At 40.0% G+C, this 8,273-nt stretch overlaps 1 long non-coding RNA gene across 1 annotated transcript in view; it reads left to right on the top strand.

Moving 5' to 3' along the window:
* The window catches only part of LOC111740702, a 120,044-nt gene extending 113,530 nt beyond the window's left edge, over nt 1-6,514 (top strand). Inside the window, exons 3-5 of the long non-coding RNA XR_002780719.1 lie at nt 1,750-1,824; nt 1,968-2,116; nt 6,473-6,514. This is a non-coding gene — a long non-coding RNA (uncharacterized LOC111740702). The remainder of the gene's footprint in view (nt 1-1,749; nt 1,825-1,967; nt 2,117-6,472) is intronic.
* The last annotated feature ends 1,759 nt before the right edge of the window (nt 6,515-8,273 follow it).

The following is an 8,273-nucleotide window of genomic DNA, read 5'->3' on the forward strand; positions in this document are numbered from 1 at the left end:
ATTGGTTCTGAGCTAGGTCTAGTTTATCCCAGTGGGATGCTTTGCCCTGGCTCCAGGGAATGGAGAGTTCTGCTGCTTTGTCAGAGGTGATGGAGGTGCACTGGAGTGGAGAGGGCGCTGGGGGTCTTCAAAACTATACAGTTGCCTGGACTGTTAGACAAATTAAATGAGAGTGCATAATGAAGAGAAGACTAATGGAAGCAGATCTTCTCTGAAAAGACTTTTTCCAACAACACTACTAATAACCGACAATGATTATACTCATGCAGGCACTGTGCAGAGCACTTGGCATATAGAGGCTTGGAGGTTAATAACTTACAGAGGACATAGTTCATAAATGGCCAAAGCAGGACTTAAATCCAGCTACATCATTAGACCCTGTGCGTTCTCAACCACTGAACAAAATGATCTCCAAGCGTGGTGAGCAAATGTCTGATCACCTCCTGAAGGTTTAGAATGAGAGAATGGTTACAGAAAGGAATTAAAGTGTCCAAAGTCACTTCCTGTCAGTGAAAAGTGCTTAGATTCTGACATGAAGAAGATGGAAAGGCAAAAGGATTCAGAGCACACTCTTAAAGTGTGCTCTCTGTATCAGCATATCATACCACCTGGAAGCTTGTTCGAAATGCAAATTCTTGGCCCTCACCCCAAACCTACATTATCAGAAACTAGGGGTGGTTTTGCAATCAGTCTGAACAAGTTCTTGAGGGAATGCTAGTGGTCCCTAATGTCTGAGAACACTGTTTTAGAAGAACGGCCTGCCTTCCCCACTCCACTCCATACCTAGGAGCAGATAGATTTCTGTTGTGAAGGTTTTGTAACAGGAGCTTGAGGAACTGAACAAGGGTGACTGTGACCTTGGGCAGGCTGGGCAGGAGGTAGAACACCAGGCCTTGGCTTTAGGGGACAGGGGAGAATGGCATACCTCCTATGACTGTGTTCTCCACATGTTCTCCACACGTGTATGGGGAAGGCCCTATTCTTCTTCTCCACTTGTGTAGGAGCTGACTTATTTCCCATGGCTGGTGTCTCTGGGGTCCTGTGTGTGCCTTTTTGTTCAAAGGCCCCCTCTACCCTAATAGATGAAATGACTGCAAGGGTTGTCCTTGGTTGAAAACTGGCCCCTGTACACTGGAGAGCAGGGAGAAACTGAAAGAGACAGATTACCCCAGATCAGTAGGTAGCAATTTAGAAAGCAAATGAACTGACCTAGGAGGCTTGTCTCAGGTGCTGCTGCTGGAGGAATAAACTCCTTCCCACCCCCACCCCCACCCCCACCCCGCCAGACTCTTGAAAGTTTCTATTAGAATCTTTCTAATGGGATTCAGTTACATAGACCATATACCATCCAGACCATCTCAATGACACACTGCTCTCTCAGGGCCTCGTCCTTGAAAACAGCTTCAGCTATGGAAATGATACTGGGTGGAATGTACATTTTAAGGACCGGGAAGGGGTGGGGAGCCTCCAATTGCCTGGGTCCAGCTCACGGGTCAACCAGCGGTCATGGGTCATGTCCTCTCAATAACCTCCAACAGTTACTAATCAGCTAGAGGGTTGCAGTATGACTATGAGCTGGAGAGGGATTAGGAGCAGTCGCAGCCTGAGCAAATGCCAGGGAACTGTGGAATCGCCAGGGAGATACGATCTGAAGGTGGAGGGAAGCGTTCCTGGGAGAAAGCGCCTTACTATCCATGTCACCAATGCCCCATGCACTCACCATCCTGACTCGTCTCTGTCCCCATCCAGAGACTGACATTCTCAACAACCTGAAGCTGTCAGATGTAAGCAGACCATTTGGAAAATTGGCAAAGCAAACAGCAGGTAAGAGTCGGGTCATGGAGGTGGGTAGTGCGGTGTGGGGGGAGGTCAGGGTGCAAAGGCTCAGAGGAAGTGATGTAGAGTAATTTGGTGAGTTTTGAAATATTTGTTTCTCTTTCTCTCTCCTGTCCTATTCCATCTTCTAGAAAAGAAGGGTAGTTGTTCCATTTAGTGGTGAGGAACCTGAGACGCAGAAGGCAACCGATTCCAGGGAAAATGAAGAACTCAGGCAGTTGCTGACCATTCCAGACAGGGATGTGGCTGGACTCCTGGCTGCCCTTGGGACAGTCCCATTGTGAGTTTTTCACGTGGTGGAAAGGGAGAGGGTCAGGCTTCTGATGGATAAATAGATGTTTTTCAAGTGCTTGGTTGAGGTGGGGAGGGAGAAGCCGGTGCTGTGTTCTTCAGAAACTTATTCCGTTTAACAAGAGGCACCTGGGAAACAGTCCACTTTCTAGAGGCTTCTGCTTGGGTTCTCCAAAACTGCAGGCTCGATGGATCATCACTGAAGGCACACCCAAGTTTCCCTTTTCCTTCCCACTTCATACCATCTTCCTCTCCCAAGAAAGCCCAGGTGATCATAGCTGTACCTTGTGGTGCCTTGTAGAAATTAAATACTGGAGGTGGAAAAGGTTAGCTTTTACTTATGTTTCAATATTGGGTAAGCTCCTTTCTTTTAATCGTTCTGGGCCTCAGTAAAGAAGAAGCCTTTTATTGACAGTTATGGGCATTGAGGGCTAAGTACTGGTTTTCAGAGGAGGATGAGTCATGGAAGAAAATCTCTTGAGACAGGAGAGTGAGAGTTGGGAGAAGGAGAGAGAATTGAAAGAAAGAGTATGAAGTCCTCTTCTGAAAAAAGAGAACAAAATATTTTATATTGGGCAAAGACAGAGAAATAATGGATAAAATTCATGGGCTCTCTTTACAACTCTACTCTTTACTTCTCTTTTCTACATTCGTCAACTCCTTCCTTGACTGAAGTTTAGAGGAGATAATTGGTGTTCCACAGTAGAAAGGGGCTCCTTATAGGAATTCAGGGGAAGAGGGTCGGACAGGATGAAGGACCTGGAGAATTGAGTTAGGAATGGATTTAAGAGTCTTCAATGCCATCCATTAATTTTCACACTTGAAAATAGAGTAGGGGGTTGAAGTGAGGAATGAGCACAAGAGAAGTTTTCTGTAGGTGATAATGGAGAGCCATTTTAACTTGAATGGGTCCCCTCCTTTTCCAACCCGGGGTACTTCTGTATAGGTTCAACTAGCTGTCTCTTTGTTTTCCCGTGGGACAGAATTTGTAATTGAAGCTGGGACATTCATTCCTATTCAGAAGGCTTCCTTCTTCCTCTGGTTTAGTAAAAACCTTTAAATCAGGCCTTTTTGTACTTCTTCTATGCTTGTTTCCTTTTATTAATGAATCATTTCTCTCTCCATGTTGGAGAGTTTTGCTGGGTTGGCTTTGTTATTGTCCAGCTGTTCTTCCGGATTATTTCTCTCCCTGGAGTTGGCAGAGGAGTTGAAGCCTAGACTTACTTTTCTCACTTCTTGTGGTATTTGTGAAAAACACTGACAAACAGTGTAAGCTCGGTGTCTGAATTTGCTAAATCAGTGGTGATTTAGTTTTGGTGCTGCCTGAGACAGGAATCCTCATGGGGAGTTGGAGGAATGCTGAAGTAACAGGATGGCTATCGGTATATTGTCTAGATCTCTGTTCCTGTCTCTTAATCATTTCCAAGGGCTAGCGTTACACATTTTGGTAAAGCTCCCTATCAACAAAGAAAAGAGACTCGGGAGGAGGGAGGGACTGTTTTCCTCATAAGTTTAGCACTTCCTACGACCCCTACACTCTCCTTCCCATCCCTGCCGAGCCCCTTTTGATTTTTGTTGGTGTAGTGTGAGTTTTGTCTGGATGTAATACATACTTAGAAAATAATATATCTCTTTTAAGAACTAACATGAAATGTTTTGCAGAACTTTGAATGAAAAATACCTTGGTCTTTAAGGAAATTGTTGCACCAGTTCACTGAATCAAATGGATGATCGTGTACACCTAAACTTATTATATAAGGCTACAAAAGATCTATTTTTAGAGCTAGTTTTGGATAAGTATTCTGTGACTTGCTCCTAATTGATAGTCTTTTATATCATAGCTTACTTAATTTTAAAATTTGTTTCTTATTGTGTTGGTTGGTTGACTGAAAGATTTCTTCAAATGCCCTTTTTTCAGGAGATTGCAAGAACAATATGCAAAAACTTAAGGAAATATATCTTGAGAATGTTTTTGCCTTTACAGGTGAACGAGACATCTCAATGTAGAATTCTCAGCTCATGATTTTTCACCTGAAATTTTCATATACATTGTTCCATTACTTTCTGTCATCTAATATGCTCACTAAAAAAAAAAAAAAGCCTCATTTTGCATTTTCTTTCCATCCCACAATATTTCACCTTAATGTAACATAATTTGAGTTACTTTTAATGTTTTTTTTTTTTTTTTTTTTTTTTTTTTTAGTATATTGTGAGGCCTTTTTATCTGCTTTAACCTTTTCTGAGTTTAGGAAAGTTTTCTTTGAATATCTTTGTACATAGTATATTTTGTTTTACACTAGGCACAAAGATGTCCAAAAACATTGATTAAATGGATACTTATTAGTCATATCAGATATCCGGTCTGTTTTTTTGTGCATTTTATCTACTTTAATTCATTATCTAATTCTAAAATATTCTCTGAAGTTTATTTTCTGTAGCCGAATCCAATCTTTGCTGCTTCTAGTGCCATTTAAAATGCTACTGTACCATTATTTGTTTCTTTTTTTTCCTCCTTAATGTTAGTGTTCTTTTCATCTCCAATATTCTGTACTCTGTCTTGTTAATTTTTCTAAATTTCCCTGAAGGTGATGGAGATAATTGCTGACTTCTTTTTGACATTTTATGTGCTTCTCTCTATGTGTTTATTCCTGAACAGGAGCAGATCTGTCCCTGTTTCTTGTGTCCTCCATATGGCGAGTATTTACATACTATGGCTAGACTCTTCCTTTTAGAACTTAAGGTGTTCATCTGAATGAATTCAGTTAAATCATTAGTCATTTATCAGTCTGAGGGGAGTGGGGAGGAAGATAAATACATCCACAGGAGAACATGGTTTCTACAGTTTGGTTGTTTGAAACCACTGTTCTATAGTCATGTTTATTTTATTCCAGGTGTATAATGCAGCTAGGGCCAGCCCTACCTCGTTGGTAGAAATATGAAATGTTCTTATACTTTGGGAGAGTATACTTCCAGTAGGAAAAATTCTGCTACATTAGTGAGAAGCCAGATTATAAAACATCCCATTGCAGGTTTCATTTGGCCAAGATTCCTCTCCCAATGAGATAAGCATAGCCCTTGCATGTGCTGGTGACAGGACACCAAGGTGAGTGGTATTAACCTCACCTCTAGTCCTGCCCCCTCTAACTTATGTATTTTCCCCTAGGATTTCCTTAGTTCTTTCTTGTGTCCCATTACTACTCTTGGGAAAGGATAATTGTGGGTATATTCTCGATGAGTCTTCCAAGCTGATCTCCTCTTCATTATATCTAGTAAAAATCTAGCTTTTGCCATGTTTTGTTGAGGAGGCACTCGCATGTGTGTGGATGATCTGCTGGGCTGATGTTCAATATCTGTTTTCATCTATTTCTAGAGTACCTTTCTGTATGCAAGAGCTAAAAAGCTAAGTGCTACATTTTCTAGCCTCTCTTTCAGCTAGAGTTCTAAATGTGATTTAGGTTTACTATTCAGATGCACTTGCATGAAATTTTGGAAGAGAAAAGTGAAGTGCAGGCTCTTCTGGCTTTTGCTGGCAAACGCCATCCTGGGGTATCCCATTTTGTTGTGGCTTCCTGATTATGGGGTGACAGTTTCCAGGTTTTTCAGGTAGGTGCCTAATTATAGAGCTGCTATTTTCTTCATAGCTTATTCTGTGGTGTGGTTTTCAGTGATTTCTGAAAGCTTAACTTGGAGTTTGTTCAGTTTTGTAATGATTCTGATAGCCATCTGAAATCATATAAAAAATCTTTCTGCTTAAGTTAACCAGAGTAGATTCATTATCTGCACCTGGAATCTGACCAATGAGAACTCTGATACAGGATTTTCCCTATTCTAGTTTTTCCTTTGTGGTTTGGGTCAGTTTCTAGGAAATACTTTGGATATCTGCTACCATACCACCTTCTTTTCTGAAAGTTTGTTTATGATATATTTCAGACCAGTTATAAAATTTCAGGTAGTTATTTAATCAAATCTGTCTCTGCTTTTTCTCTTCTTTCTATTTTTAGGAGTTTGTTCAAGAAGTAAGACAATAGTATTTCTGGAGATTTCATATATACTCTATATCTTCAAACCTTTTGGTAGTATAAATCTCAGTCATTCTCTATAAACCAGATACGTTCTTTACGAGTCATTTTCTGCTGGACTACATTTCACAAAATGTTGTGAAAGGAGGTTTAATGTTATAACCACTCTGAGTTCTTATGCCACGTGTTTCTCCTTTCCTAGTTTCACTTGAGATATTGTTCATTTTCTTGGTGTTCACCATCCGGCCGTCATGGAGCTCAGTGTGGTGGGGGAGGCAGAATTAAAGAGACTAATAAAGCAGACATGTGCTTTCTCTGTTACCCAGATGTGCATCATCAGACCTGAGACTGTGGAAGGAGTGGGAAGAAAGTTTTCCTGAATGTGACTATTTAAGCCGACTTTGAAGAAACTGTAAGCATTAGCCTAGTGTAAAAGAGGGGGTGATAGTGAGTGTTCTAGGTAGACAAAGCAATGTTTGACAAGTGAAAAGACTTAGATATGAGAAAAAACATGATTGGCTCTGTGAACTACCAGCAACTCACAGAGCCAGAATGAGTGTGGAAGGCTAAGAAGTCACAGTGGCCAAATTGAAAAAAACAAAAGATTTGTGAATTTTACTTATGTACCCGAATAGAACTCAGGGTCTCACACAGCCCAATTTCTTTATGGAGAGGCCAATAAGAAACAATCTAGTCACAAAAAGTCACAGGAAGTTCTGATCTTTACTTGCATTTCTCGAAGGACATGAAAATCCTCATTTCCCCCCTCCAAAACCTATTTTTTATTTCTGATATCTTCTAACGCCTCAAGACTGCTTCATGCACTTGTCATTCTCCGGCATTTTCTTGGCACACAGCATGCATCTATCTCTTCCCTCCTGCCCTCTTTCTTTCCTATCTCTTTATAAGTTTACTTAACGTCTCCAAGTTTTTTTCCTTCTCTGGTCCTTTCTTTAACCAACAGATTCTACATGTCAAAAGATTTAAAATAGGCCTGCCAGAACTTTCTTTAGAGGGCAAGGAAGAGGGAAAAAATGTATGTGCACTTTTGGGTATCCAGTGGCCAATTATATTTAGGAACTTAGACTCTATTGTGAAGTTTTAGTCAGGCAGTGACATAGGTTCGCATTTTAGGTTTACTTTCATAGACTTTTTTGAGAATAAACAAATAATTATTTCAGGTCTATAAATATAGTAAGTCCTTAGCATTTATTTATTAAATTTATATATATCCTGATTCTATCCTAAATAGGATATAAAAGAACTTGCAATTACAGATAACTTTAAACAACTTAGCTAAATATAAATATGAAATTAAGACCAAGGAAAAATCTCTCTGCCAAATGAGTGTTATTATGGTTTCTTTGATTCAGTTTCAAACTTACCTCAGAGTTTCCAAGCTCTCAAAGTAGAAAGAGGAATATAAGGGCAGAAGAAATTAGTTCCTCAAAAGAAATGTCTCCCAGCCTTAAATCTCATGGGAACTTTTTTTTTTTCCGTCTGGAGTACTGGGTTATATAGCTATCAACCTTAGCATGTTATAGCAGTTATGATAATGGATTTCAAAGATGATTTCTTAGGGATTTTTTGAGAAGTTGAGGAGCAAACAATAAAATATAAATTTGACGTAAGAAGCTCTAAGGACTGAGTATAGAAGTCTCCCATTATTTGAAAGGGATACGTTCCAAGACCCTCAGTGGATGCCTGAAACTGCAGATAGTACTGAATCCTATATATATGTGTGTTTTTTTTCTATACATACAGACCTATGATAAAGTTTAATTTATAAATTAGGCACAGTAAGAGATTAGCAACAATAATAAAATAGAACGATTATAACAGTATACTGTAATACAAGTTACATGAATATAGTCTCTCTCAAAATATCTTATTGTACTATATTTACCCTTCCTGGGATGACGTGAGATGATACAATGCCTGTGTGATGAGATGGAGTGTGGTGAATGACGTAGGCCTTGTGACGTAGCATTAAGCTCTTACTGACCTTATCACAATGTGTCAGAAGGAGGATCATTTGCTTTGGGCGATTCTGGATCATGGAGCTTTGACGATGTTAATGGTTGGATGTCAGCAGCAGACAGTGTCAATGGTTGGGGATCCTTGATA

This window comes from Pteropus vampyrus, unplaced genomic scaffold (genome assembly GCF_000151845.1).
Source record: "Pteropus vampyrus isolate Shadow unplaced genomic scaffold, Pvam_2.0 Scaffold67, whole genome shotgun sequence".
Lineage (NCBI taxonomy): Eukaryota > Metazoa > Chordata > Mammalia > Chiroptera > Pteropodidae > Pteropus > Pteropus vampyrus.